The sequence below is a fragment of the Euprymna scolopes genome, chromosome 23 (genome assembly GCF_053919585.1).
Source record: "Euprymna scolopes isolate OS-2025 chromosome 23, ASM5391958v1, whole genome shotgun sequence".
In the NCBI taxonomy this organism is placed as follows: Eukaryota; Metazoa; Mollusca; class Cephalopoda; order Sepiida; family Sepiolidae; genus Euprymna; species Euprymna scolopes.
In genome coordinates, this window is record NC_136504.1 from 109,002,140 (window position 1) to 109,017,139 (window position 15,000).

Sequence of the window (15,000 nt, forward strand, 5' to 3'; positions counted from 1 at the left end):
CTATGGAGGCCAGGCGCGAACGAACACCCAATAATTTTATTATACCATATTTCTTTAAACTGAAACATAATTATCAAAGTATACTTACGCAAATATATAAGAAAAGTCTTTATTAAAGTTTGTGTCATATTTCTATGGAGTACAGACGCGAAGGCAGACCCCACAATTTTATCATACCATCCCTATTTAAGTTAAAACATACTTACCAAAGTATTCTTATGTACATCTATATCAAAAACACTTGTAAACGTTTTTTTTCACTTATTATTTCCATACTTTGGGGCCAGCCACGAACGCAGACCCCACAATTTTTATGAAGCACCGTTCTGCCAGATCAAACATATCCATTCCTGATCGTCGATACATTTTCTATCATTATATGTAATCATTTTTTTAAAACAACTTAAATAGGGATGGTATATTAAAATTGTGGGGTCTGCGTTCGCGCCTGGCCTCCATGGAAATATGGCACACACTTTAATAGTTTTTATATATGTCTATCTTAGTCATCATTCTAAATATCTGTGTAGGCATGACTTTGATCGTCTGTTACGTTTTCCCAAAATTGTGTTTGATTACTTGGTGGGCATGCCGTCAAGATTATTGCAAATAGGCATCACATGCTTGAAGGTATAGTTTGCTTTTTTTATAGCTAATTGTAAATTTTGATCATTCTAAAAAAAGACAAAAACTCTCTGGCAAGCTTCCCTGAATGTTACGTTTGAAACCGACGGAACCAATGTTTTTCTGACCTTCTGTACATTAAAATAAATAAATATATAAATTAGTCCTGTCGCGAAAGAGCAGGACACAAAATGTTTTAGATAATAATAATAATAATAATAATAATAATAATAATAATAATAATAATAATAATAATAATAATAATAGAATAACAATAACAGACTTTCGCTGGCGAAGACTACTATTGAGCGTAACCAGTTATACAGTCTTTTTGAAATTTTCATCTCTATTTTTCTCGTTATCTACTGAATATTTTTAATGAAACCTATATGAAATATGTTCCTTATTAAATTGTAAAGATTTTTTATTCTGAAAGAAGTTAAAAAAATGTAATCTAAAATGTTTTTTTTTAAGTTTTTATTTAAAAATTCAGATTTTCTCATTATTCAGACATGTATGACAAAGAGGAAGTTGGAAAAAATAGTTGTGGCGTGAGGAGAAATAATAACTGATACAGAGAGAATATTAATACCTGTAATGATACAAAGGGGGTTGCAGAAATGAGTTGTGGCGTGAGGAGAAATACTAACTGAAATAGAGATTAGGAGAGTTTTTATAAATACATGCAAAACCACATTCATTTTTTTTAATCCAAATTAATAAATTAAATAAAATATAATCTTAAAAAGATACAGTACAAGTTAAAAAAAACATTTCATCCAAGGCATGAAAATTGTTAAATTCTTATACCTTACTTTGTAAAATTTATAAAAATGCACTTTGAAGATAAATAAATTTCAAATGTAATCTTGTACCTTTATTTTTTAAAGCCTATAGTAAAAACATTTTAACAATTTTCATGCTTCGATGAAATGCTTTTCTTTTTTTTTATATTATCATCATCTTTATCCCTCCGTGTTGGCGTAGTCTCCTTCCATCGCCACAGGACTTCCAACCTTGGCGCCAAACTTGCTTGCGCAGTTTAGGTTCAGTATCTGTTGCGCATCAGATAGACACCTTCTGAACCTCCAATACTCATGTCCAGTGGGGCGAACCCGTGGGGACTGGCAGAAGAGGAGACCGCAGCTTCTGGCCGAAAGTAATCTCAGTGAGGTAAACAGTCGTCCTATCGTGTTCGCTACAACGCCTTTTCTTCCAGGATGGGGTTCCATGACGTTTTAAGGAAAACTGCAGGGCAGCAGTAGGATTTGAAATTCAAGTTTCCATCTCTTAGCATTTCGCTGTGATAAGGCCAACAACACAGTGGTGTGTGATTTTGGCGTTGGTTCCCTAGTCTTCACTCAACCAAGGGCAACCATAAGACGTTGGGGTAGGGGTTGGCAATGTGTCTGGCCAAGTCCACACATCGGTGGGCAATAATGCACTACCTCTGGGGTCTCTTACTACTCCGAGATCTCCTACAAGTTTAACCTGGGGCTGCAAGGCACCTAGTTACTGTGTGTGGCAAACGTGGAGGCACTGTAGGAGTCTTGATTATGGAGAGGCTATGTAATGACAGGGAAAACTTATGCATAGCTGCTGTCTTTTCACCCCAAGGTTAGCCAGCGGTGTTAGCTGGAAGCGAGAAGGCATGCAAGCATGAACTAAACACTAACTTATACCTAACACTAGACGCATCACATCCCCTAGCCGGATTAAGAATCCAATATATATATATATATATATATATATATATATATATATATATATATATATATATATATATATATATATCGTTGCTGTGACTCTGTCAACGATTAGGTTGATATATACAAAAAGTACACGGTTACACGAATAGAGTTTAGTACAGTATGACGACTTTAATATACGTTTATTTCTGCATGATTTCTACGCGTACTATTGATTGAAAAGGAATCAGCATTCAGAAATTTATCTCATTTGCATAGGAAATTAAAGAGAACCTGTTTTAGCAATTAAATCTAAATTTTAAGCGGATATTAGAAAATTGTTTTAAGTATTCTATTTAGAAAAATAAATATATATAAAGAATCTTCATTTTTTTTTAAATTTACAATATATTTAATCCATTCTTAATTTTTATTATAACAACGATTAGCTCTGTTGAAATATGAAAGTTGTCATTGAACCTATGAATTATTTTCCTTTAAACTATGAGAGTTGTTAAAAATTCATAAATGCAGATGACTATGTTTTATGCTTCCAAAAATGAAAAATAACAAACTTTCAGGAAAATCGTAACGACTGTGGATATTTGCTGTATCTTAAATAGTATGTGACTAAACCCTTTATCTGACAATAAGTTATTACCTGGGAACGCCGAGGATATATCAAAATATTTATGGGGAAATATTTTTATTCACTTATATTTCACCTTTTATTTATATCTGTCCTTTCATTTATGAAGTTCAATGTAACTACAGTGTTTCTACAATTAAAGTACAAAAGTATATATTCCAAATTTCAGGATATTGACTATCTTACCGTTTATTTCTTTAAGTAGCTTAGAAATGCACAATTCTTGTCAGTACCTGTTTCGTAGCACAGAATAATTCATGCAATTATTATGTCAATATTTGAATATATATATATATATATACAGCGGTTTCATATTAATTATAAGAAAAAGATGTTAGATCGATTGTATGAGTACCTTCAATAATTACAAGATACCTTCTCTACCACTAATATTAATGGCCAAGAACACATTACATGAAAGTACGTCCTTTAAAATACTCGGCCTAACGTTTACATGTAAGATAAACTTGAATAGATACATTGAGAGCATTGCCAAGGCTGCTGCAAAGAAGGTGGGCTCTCTCTCTCTCTCTCTCTGCCATGCTAGAAAAGTATTTACGCCTGAAAACATAGTGCACCTCCATAAGGCCACCATTCGTCCATGTATGGAGTAATGTTGTCACATTTGGGCCGGTGCATCTGCTGCTGGTCTCTCACTTCTGGACAGCGTTTAAAAGAGAGTCGCTAACCTGATATGTCCGTAACTGTCATCTAGGCTTCAGCCTCTGTCCCATCGACGAAATGCTGCATCTCTCTGCCTGTTCCACAAGTACTTTAATGGTTAATGATCTTACGAACTACAAGCACTTGTACCTCCTCAACGTGACTACCCCCAGGAAATCCGACAAGCAGCCAAATCCCACCACTTCACAGTAGAGATTCCTAGGTGTAACAAAGCCTTTTACTCCAATAGTTTCTTCTGCAAGACTTTGGAACCCCGTTTTGGGATCCGGCTTTCCCAATTGTAATGATATGCAGAAGTTCAATTGTAATGTGAACAAACATCTTACTACTCATCTCCCTTCATAATGCACCTGCAACTTATGTCCCCGATAGTAGCCCCCTACTTCAAAGTGACACCGTGCATTGTTTGGGGTTAAAATTGATTAACAAAAAAAACAACTTTGCAAACACACCATTATTTTACACAACGCTATTGCCAGCCTGTTTTGAGTCACTCAAACATCCTTCGCTTTTCACTGGTCGTGTTCGCATTGATCACCTACAAGAAAGATCTTGGATCGATCGTATGAGTTCGACGGAACGATACAAATGACTAGTGAGAAGGGTGGCTGAGAGATTTTAATCAGACGACAATGAATGCGCCAAACTATTCAATCAAAACATCCGAGCTCTAATACGGACTTGACAATAAAATCCGTTTTTGATTGATTGCCGGAAAAGAAAGAAAGGAAAATATCTCGTCCGTCCAAGTTTCAGCCACATTACTGTAAGGGCAATCGGACGCCATTTTGTGTAAACGGACTTGCAGCGACCGCCAAATCAGTAACGGGTTGGCAATCTTTAGCCAAACAAAACAAACTGTATTTATGACATTGAAAACAGCTTAATAATACTGATAACCTCTTTTACAAAAATTAATTACGTTCCGTGATCGAAATCTATTCATCCTGATACGAGAAGAGAATGGAACAATGGTTTTCCTAACAATACAAACTGCGATATAAAAGACAATTGGCTGGTTTCTACAATTTACGGCATGTCAGCCATTAAACCCCTCACCCTAGAAGGAACAAGCAAAATGTAATAGATAAAATGCATTGAGGACATTGCCAAAAGTGCTGCAAACATTAGAGTTCAGATTACCGTGCTTTAATATTACGTACACCAGAAAGCCTCCCCGTGCATGAAGTATTGTTATCTCATCAAGGGTGCTGCATCTATCACTAATTGCTAGCCCTTAGACAGGGCCAAAAAAGTGAAGTTTAAATGTAATGTGAACAGGTATTTCGTTGCTAAGCTAAATGCTCTATTATACACGATCCCTATTAGTAAACCCTTGATCATACGTCGATAACATCACCAACATGACCTCTCACAATACTAAAGCGATTCCCATCGCCGCCATCCACTGCTCCCAGTTCCGGACCCATTGGATGATTGCGGCTGAAGGCGGCTACATTTGTTGTATGGGAAGATACTATAAAACAGTTATATTCCAATGATATGTGAGATGATATCGTTTTCATAACATCTCTTATAAACGTATAAATTGTATGTATGTTTGTTTAGTCAGAAGAATATGATATCGACGTATAAACTGAGTCCTGTTGTACCAGAGAGTTAGCACACGGGTATATATTACAGTTCACATTTACATAATCTATCATTTTTTATAATAAGAATAATACATGCGTCATACCTTTCTTTCTTCAAGAGTCCTATCTTCACTGCTGAGCATCGTGATGAAATATGAAATGACCAACATCATCCAATTGACACCTCTGTACTTCCATCTTTTGTGACACGATAGAACAACACTTTATATGTTTAAAATATAAATTTATTTCCGCTATATCAAATGGTCTTCACAATAGTTTACATTTCTTGTCTACATGTTTATTCTATCCACCCTCGCTTCCTGGCTGTCTGTTCACTCCCGTTACCAAGCTCCAACTCTTTTCAACTGACTAAATTTCCCGACCTCCTAACCTCAATTCCGTTTCGTACTCATTGAAAAAGCACACGTATCCCTTACGCGTAACCTTTCCACGTTTGCCTGCACAAGGTTATTTTGTTTATATTTTACCTAGTAAATTTGTATAAACCTCTCAGTTTAAACCCGTTGCTACACTTTATTTTATGAAAATAAATAACTCCCGATATAAACTATTTTAAGAATATCATTAAATAGATAGATAAATAGATAGATAGACAGATAGATCGATAATAACAAATTAACTTTTGACAGTGTTAATTATTCAATACATTGAATAGATGTCAGCTTTACTACGTTATAAATAATCTGAATCGACTTTTCAATAAAAGTTTAAAAATAAAACTGTAGTTTAGTTTTCTTTAAGGAGACACATTTATCGCTTCAGCATGTACAATGGATTGCGGCTCGATTTATAAAATTTCCTTTTAAAAATAGATCAAACATCTATAAATGTTTGAATTTGCTCCGGGAGTAAAGTTTCAATTGGGTATACAGGGTGGTCAAAAAGTCAGGTAACATGTTAAAGGTAGAAAAAACAATATGATCCATTATAATCTCTATTCGTTTAATATTATTTCTTGGATGAAATTTTTCCACAACGATGGATTGGTCGCCGTGGCCCAGTTGAATGGCCAGCCAGATCTCCGGATCTTACCCCTCCTGATTTCTGGCTTTGGGGCTATGTAAAGGATAGCGTTTATGGCAAGAAGCCTGATACAATAGCGTCTTTAAAGTTATTTATTGAAGAGGAGATTGCGCGGATATCAGCTGACATGATTACACGTGTTACACAATCAGTGGTTAATCGCTTCCAGCGATTGATAGAGAGAAATGGACGACAATTAACAAAATAAACATATTTCATGTTTGTTTCATTTTATATTTCAATGTATGGTACTTAAATATACGTGTATTGCTAATATCGTTTTTCTTTAAAATGTTACCTGACTTTTTGACCACCCTGTAGTTCAACTCAATTCATTTGCTTAATTCAATTTATTGGGCAAATATAAAACAATCCTGCTTTACACATATTATTTGGATTTCTCTTATCTGAGTGTTATTTTTACAACGTTTCGGTCAACGCAATCACCTAATTTATACAGGAGTGTCATGCCGAACCCGGAAATATTTATTCGACTCGAAAATCTGCAGGGATTTGGAACAGAACCCTTTTATTTAATCAAGGGATGTATCATACTTTCGTTTTGTCAGTAATAACTGGATAGAAATCCGGAAATATTCAAGGGGGTCGTTTGCACTGAGGATTAGACCTATTACTTTTAGAAGAGAGCAACTTTAAATAAAAATTTACCAAGCATGTATCCAGTACGCTACGTATCCTTTCCAAAAATAACATTAAAGTAACAATAATATTCCGGAGAATTCCAATAATACGAATAATTAATCCAAATACTGCATGGAAATCAATCGATGGTGAAAGAAATTTACACCGAATAGTTCACCGTATCCCAGAACTTGTCCGACTTCACTTTGAATAATTACGTTGTTAGTGCATTTATTATCTCACTTGGAAGTCAATTCCAAAGTCCAAGGATTCTGATTGAGAAAGCGTCCCACCTTCGGTTCAATCGCAATCGCCAGTGAAATAATTTATTGTATTGTCCGCGTAGATTAGTTTTGTTCTCTCTGCACTTTATTTATTTTATACAACCATTATATTTTTTTACAAATAGGATACAACACATCAAACCCGGGAGGTCACTCTAGGATCAGGGCTAATGCATGTATTGTAGTCATCGGGATAGTAGCGAAGTGATCGTTTGTGATGGAAATTTGCTGTAATCAGATTAGGACGGTTCAATAAGAACTTGTTTGCGTTGGACTTGAAGACGATATTATTGTAGTCACCTCGAAAGCAGAGAAGAGACAGATGTTTGCTCAGTTGGAATCGTGCTTGCCTTCCATGCAAGAGACTCGCCTATTCCTGATTCAACGAAACATCATTCAAAAAGAACGCTACAGAGATCGACACAAACATAGCTTTCCTGACTAGACTCATTACATATAGAAACAAATATTTATTAATTCTGTTTTGTTTTTGTAATAGCGAGATAGTACTTTGTTTTTACTAAATGGTTATTAGGTACGATTTACTGCTATATTAAGGAATGCGTTAGGAATCAATATAACATAAAATATCTTACCACATGGGTATGTTTGCAGCACATAATGAAATAATTGAATAATTATGAACAAATAAGAAAATCATTCGCTGTTACATGACGATACACGTTTATTATGAAGACACATACACATGTAACGACAATCAAACATAATACATGAACGGTTAGAATCCCAAGTATGATAACAGGAACGAACCGTAAATGATATTCATTTCGCCATTTTGAAAGTCACGCTGTTTTTCCCCCTCCAATCTGTGCCTCCGGTTGTTGATATCGCGAGAAGTCGCGAGAATTTAAAGTTTAGGACAATGGACAAGGGAAGGCAACTTTGCCCAAAGAAATAAAGTATTACTCCTCTTGCATTATACTTTTGTATCGTCCTAACATAATTATTAATTCTATTTTATTTTCGTAATAAAGATAGCGAGACAATAATTCGTTTTTACAAAACGGTTATTAGGGACAAATTAGGCTTCACAAAATCATTTCATCGCATTTTGCTTTCGCGTTGCCGATTCGATTTTGACATTTTCACGTGTGTTCGCATTACAACTGCTTCACAAACGATAAATACCTAAAATTAAATAACGCTATTCTACACATGCTGAGATGTGGTTAACAATTAATTTAAATTAATATTTTATTATATTAATAACGGTACAACAATAGTATCTATGAAGATGAATAAGATAATATTTCCTTTTATTTTGTTTTCGAGTTTTTGATTTAATTTTTATATATTTGCATATTTGTATATAAACACACACATTCTCTAAATGGATAAAATTGCATCACGCTATTATTACGCATGTGAAGATGTCATTAAATATTTATTTCAGAAGCCGCGTTATTTAACAAATACAAAAAGGGTAAATATAAGGATTCTTTGCACCTTCGACAAATCCTTTGAAATTACGACTTATATATGTTTTCTGAGGGGCTGAAAACAAAAATCACGTTTAAAATTCCGACAAACAAGTACTTTAACATATATGAAGAAATGTTAGTTTTTAATAAGCTTTTCGATGATGATGAGTGTGAAAATAATGTTTAAAATTCCGGCAAACAAGTAGTTTAACATATATGAAGAAATGTTAATTTCAAAAAGGTTTTTTGGTTGTGCTGAAAACGAAAATAACGTTTAAAATTCCGGCTAACGAGTAGTGTTAAAAATAGTAAATAGTGTTAGTTTAAAAAAAAGTAGAGGCTCACTTGTATATAATAATTAAACGTAAAATAGGTATCAACTTTGTGGCCATTTTTTATTTGGCGGGGAGCTAAGCATACAATCAACCCAATTTACCGTAACATGAGAACCAACTTTTTTTTAGGGGGGGGGGCTACGAGTCAATAATAATTGCACCAACCCCAAACAAAAAAGTGGGTGCACATTTTACGTTAAACTGTTTTCATTGTATGCTTATGCCCCTCCGAAAAAAATGGGACCATAAAGTGGGGGCTCATTTCGCGTTAAATTTTTATAGAAAAGTGATATCCCACTGTTTAGAAACTAACATTTATTCACATCTTGGAAACTATCCGTATGCCGAAGTTTTATACGTTATTTTCGTTTTCAGCACCCCCGAAAACCTTTTAAAGTGGTAATTTTAAAGGATCTTTTGAGGGTACAATTTTGTATGATTATTTTTACATTGGGGAGAGGAGAGTCTTAATTTAATATTCTTCCACCTTACGACTGAATAAAAAAAATAGCGTGAAAGTGGAATTTAACGAGAAAACTCTAATTACAAATAGCGCGGTAACAAAAATGCAAAAGCACCAAATTATAATGTAGATATGGATGCATATGATGATAGAGCGTGATAACTTATGCGACCATATGCCAGCATAACTTGGCACTTATGAATTTTAAGGTACCGCGCAATTTTGAAACAGTTTTTCAGGTTGATCCATGTTTTTCGACACATTTTTACATTGTAACGCTGAAGCACAGATTAGTCAGTAAACAGGCCCCTCGTGTAAAAAATGGCTTTCAGATTTATATTATTATTTCAGCTTTTCGTATAATTACATTTTCAATAATAACGTGATTAAATGTAACCCATTTGAAGTTTAAGAAGCAGATTCACCATTGTTTGTTATTTAAATAAAGCGCTCTGTTAATAATGTTTACGTTTACACCTTAGGTATAACGTTGATTTTCTTAAATAACGTTTCTGTTTATATAGTAACATAGAGGTGAATATAGGACTGTGGTTCCTTTTAAGGGACACAGGGTTCGATACATTGTTGACACCATAAATCCAGTCTTGTCAACAAAAATACCTTGCCCTGAACATTACCTTGAACTATACCCTGAACATTACCTTGAACCATACCCTGAACATTACCATTAACCATACCCTGAACATTACGTTGAACCATACCCTGAACATTACCTTGAACAATACCCTGAATATTACCTTGAACTATACCCTGAACATTACTATGAAACATACCCTAAACATTACCTTGAATCATGCCCTAAACATTACCTGGAACTATACACTGAACATTACCTTAAACTATACCCTAAACACTAGCGTTAACCATACCCTGAACACTACCTTGAACTATACCCTGAACACTACCTTAAACCATGCCCTTAACATTACAATGAACCATACCCTGAACATTACCTTGAACCATACATTGAACATCACCTTGAACCATACCTTGAACATTACCTTAAGCCATACCCTGAACACTACCTTGAACAATACCCTGAATATTACATTGAGCCATACCTTGAGCATTACCTTGAACTATATGCTGAACATTACCTTGAACCATACACTGAATATTACCCTGAGCATTACCTTGAAATATACCATGAATATTACCTTGAACCATACAGTGAAAATTAACTTGAACCATACCTTGAACATTACCTTGAACGATACCCTGAACATTACCTTGAACCATACACTGAACATTACGTTGAACCATACCCTAAACATTACCTTGAACAATACCCTGAACATTACCTCGAACCATACCCTGAACATTACCTTGAACCATACCCTGAACATTACCTTGAATCATACCCTGAACACTACATTGAACCATACCCTGAACACTACCTTGGACCATACCACGGCCATTACCTTGAACCATACCCTGAATATTACCTTCAACCATACCCTGAATACTACCTTGAACCATACGCTGAACATTATCTTGAACTATACACTGAACATTACCTTTAAGCATTCCTGAATTACCTTGAACCATATCCTGAACATTACCGTGAAACATACCCTGAACATTACCTTGAACCATACCCTGAACATTACCTTGAACCATATCCTGAATATTACCTTGAAACATACCCTGAACATTGCCTTGAACAATACCCTGAACATTACCTTGAACCATACCCTTAACATTACCTTGAACCATACCCTGAACATTACCTTGAACCATACCCTGAAATACCTTGAACAATTCCCTGAACATTACCCTGAACTATACCCTGAACATTACCTTGAACCATACCCTGAACATTACCTTGAACCATACCCTGAACATTACCTTGAACCATACCCTTAAAAATACCCTTAATCTTCCTTTTTTAACATTTAAATCGGTGTTGTTTCCTTTTCCCTCATTTTTCTACAATGCTGGATTTCTCTCCTTTAACTTTTAAATGTCATGGCTTAAAGAGCTTTCACCCCTCATTTCCCTTTTTTTAACTTATTGTAATCGTCCTCATCTTTATCGCCATGATAATCTAATAGAGTTTTAATGTTTTCGGTGAAAACAGGAGTTCAGCTAATGATTTCACTATTGTTGCATTGGTATACATTTTGAAACGACAATTAATCAAATTTTCAAATTACTTTGTCAAATAAATCAGACGACGTTTTGTTTAAGTTCACTCAATAGATTAATCGCATTCAATTCCGGACAGACTTGACAGGATTATAGTGGTCTTGAGGTGTTCGTGCGTTGAGATTCATTTCCCGAAAAGCAAGCTGAAATATTGAAAAATTCTGGTAAAAGGAATTCCGGATGTGACCTCAGTTAACAACAATAAGAATATAATTGATTAATCTCATATTGTTGTTTTTGGGTGAACATCGCTTTATTTTACTATGATTGTTCGTCGCTGTGTATTTTGGGCTTCAAGTTGGGATAGAATTAATGCATGTCGCGGTTAACTATAAAATGCAAATTTAGGTGCGTTTAATATTTATAAAATAGGCGTTGTCCGTACCCCGATCAGTCTATAAATGGATCACATTTATGAACAAATCGTTGTACATAAACTATCAGATAGACACACACACACACACACACACACACACACACACACACGTATATACATGTGCTGATCATAATGTTATAATCATGATCACGCTAGCAGTCTATGACATTTACGTTTCATATAAATGTTAATTTAAACAGTATTGCTGTTAACGTTGGCCGTGTTGTTTGTTCTTTGCTAATGTAGTAAGAGATGGCTTCCTGATCGGGTTCGAATCTCTGGACAGACTGTAATCGTAACTCCTTGCACTGATTATTCCAGAAAAAAAATGAAACACTAGTGTCTGTAAGTATTAAAATATATAAAGTAATAAGTACCCCCCACACACACATAGAGTGGTAACACGTAGAGTGTTTTATCTTCTTATTTTACAAAATATTTTTTGTGTACATATGTGCATACATATTTCAGCCGTTATTTATGTTTAAACGAAACGTGATCAGCCACTAGTCTCAGTTTGCTCAAAATTAAAAAATGTCGAAAAATGATTGGAAAAAAAACGTCTATTTCCGACTGAAACAATTAAGACTAGTTGCCTGATTCCGTTTATTTTTGAGTGAAAAATAATATTTGCTTCAAGGTGAAAATTATACAGTATCTTTCTCTTAGTCTCCTTCACCTCTCTCTCTCTCTCTCTCTCTCTCTCTCTCTCTCTCTCTCTGTTTCTCGCTCTCTTTATATATATATATATATATATATATATATATATATATATATATATATATATATATATATATATATATATATAGAGGAGAACAATAAGCATGGGAAATGAAGTCATAATAACTATATATTGGTATACATAGATTGGTTCGTTTATTCAATAAGGGTATACAAACATTTAGTTCGGGTATAGAGGGGACTCTTTATGCCAAGGCATTTCGAAGCCTAATGTTTCTTAACAGAAAAGTAGAGAAGAAGCTAGGTAACATATTAGGGATGCAGCTTCTAGCTTGGTCTCATTAGGAACGAAAAAAATCAATAAAATTATAGATGATGTTGGGTGATGTATATCGAATTCTAAGATAAAGGAGGAGTGTATTTTATAAAGTGTAATGTAAAAAGATGTATAGTGTCTTTATAATAGTCTGTAATGTATTTAGTACATCTTTTAAGGCGTAGGGGGTGGTATAGTGTGGATGGGTGCTAATTCTATTTCATCGGTATGTAACATGCGTATTATCTATTCGGGGCATTTTATTAACAGATGCAACGAGATGACAACAGCACTATGAGGCGGTGTATAATTTCAAGATGAATATTATGTATATCCTAATACATTTATATATATACATATATATACATATATATACATATATATATATATATATATATATATTAATACAGTTATATACTTGGAGGGAGTTATACAAAGTTCATTACACGATGATGGATAAAAACATGTACTTTCATTGTAAGAATGAAGGCACGAAGACAAACAGTTTTCAAATATAACCGAAGACTCTATATTTTATCATCCGGGTGATTGGTGAATCAGGAATTCAAGTTCTTACGATTACATGGTATCATGTTTCTCCCCCACCCATTCGCTTCCAAGGGGTGTCAGCTCCCAATCCGACCGACGCGACTCTGACTACGTTGCTCTCTGCCAATCTGTGACTCTCTGGCCCTGCCTCTGTCTCTAACTGACTCGAATCCATCTCAATATATTGTGAATTCTTTATGACGGTAAAGCGTTGCCAACAATGTGAATCCTTCACGTGTTAAAATCGTTTGAAATCACATGCGCCGTAATCACGTTTGGTAATAAATAAATTCCTATATGATTTTTTTTTATTGATAACCGATTTATTTCATCATTATTTCTAACATGTATTGCCCATTCTTTTACTCTTTTTAACTCTTGTATACTGGGTTTGATTCTATCCTTTTTCAAATATTATTTTAGAACCTATTTACTTTGTTCTTTTGTTACATAGGGGACATTCATATTGAAAGATTATGATGGGGACATATATATATATAACAATGATGAGGGGTAAATACTTTTATACGGTTCTGTGGATTCTTATAACATATATTAGCAAGGAGGAGAGATACATATCCTGTAAGAGTTACATAAAGTTCATATTAAGATGATTAACACATTACCTTCAATTTGTGGAATGTAGGTAACAGTTACACATATCGATGGTAATTCTTTATTTCATTGAACACGTCGAATGATGATGACGTCATGAATTCCCATTTTGGATCTACATAGTTTAATGTCCTGTCCTTCGCTTCCAAAGGACTCTAACCAATTCTCTCTATCTCTCTATCTCTCTTTCTCTATCTATCTCTCTCTCTCTCTCTGACTAGCAGACTCAATTGTTCTGCCTCAACTCCCCGACTCCTCTAATCTGACTTAGCCTAACTCCTATATTGCGAATTCCCTTTTTGCTAGGACGTCAGATGTGTGGTTCCAAAACGTGACCGACTCAAGTGGCTAAGCACATGTTTGCTCAAAACACACTTCTGCAAACAAAGAATTCTCCACTAACCTATTGTTTAAACTGTATATTTTTAATGTGTATTGTTAATTCTTTTTAGCTGACATTTTTAAATTCAGTTTCCATAAAGGAAAGGACAATCAATTATTTACAAACAAATCTAACTATTTCCAATAGAATTTAACAATAGCTAAACTCTAACATTCCAATTTTCTGAACCTTGCTTACAAGGTCCGAGCCTTGGCTTATCCTAATTTCATTTTCACTTATCTAATGTTCTTGTCATGGAAAGCCTATTCTTGTCAGGCTTTTACTTATTGGGGTCTGCCCCCTCTCATGTAACGGTTTAAATCTGACAGAGGAGTTTGGTAAGCAAAATTAAAAAAATATATATGTATATGTATGTATGTATATATATAACCATTATTAAAAAGAATATACGAATGCGCTAGACTATTTGAAGATGAATGTAATGCCACGATAAATATA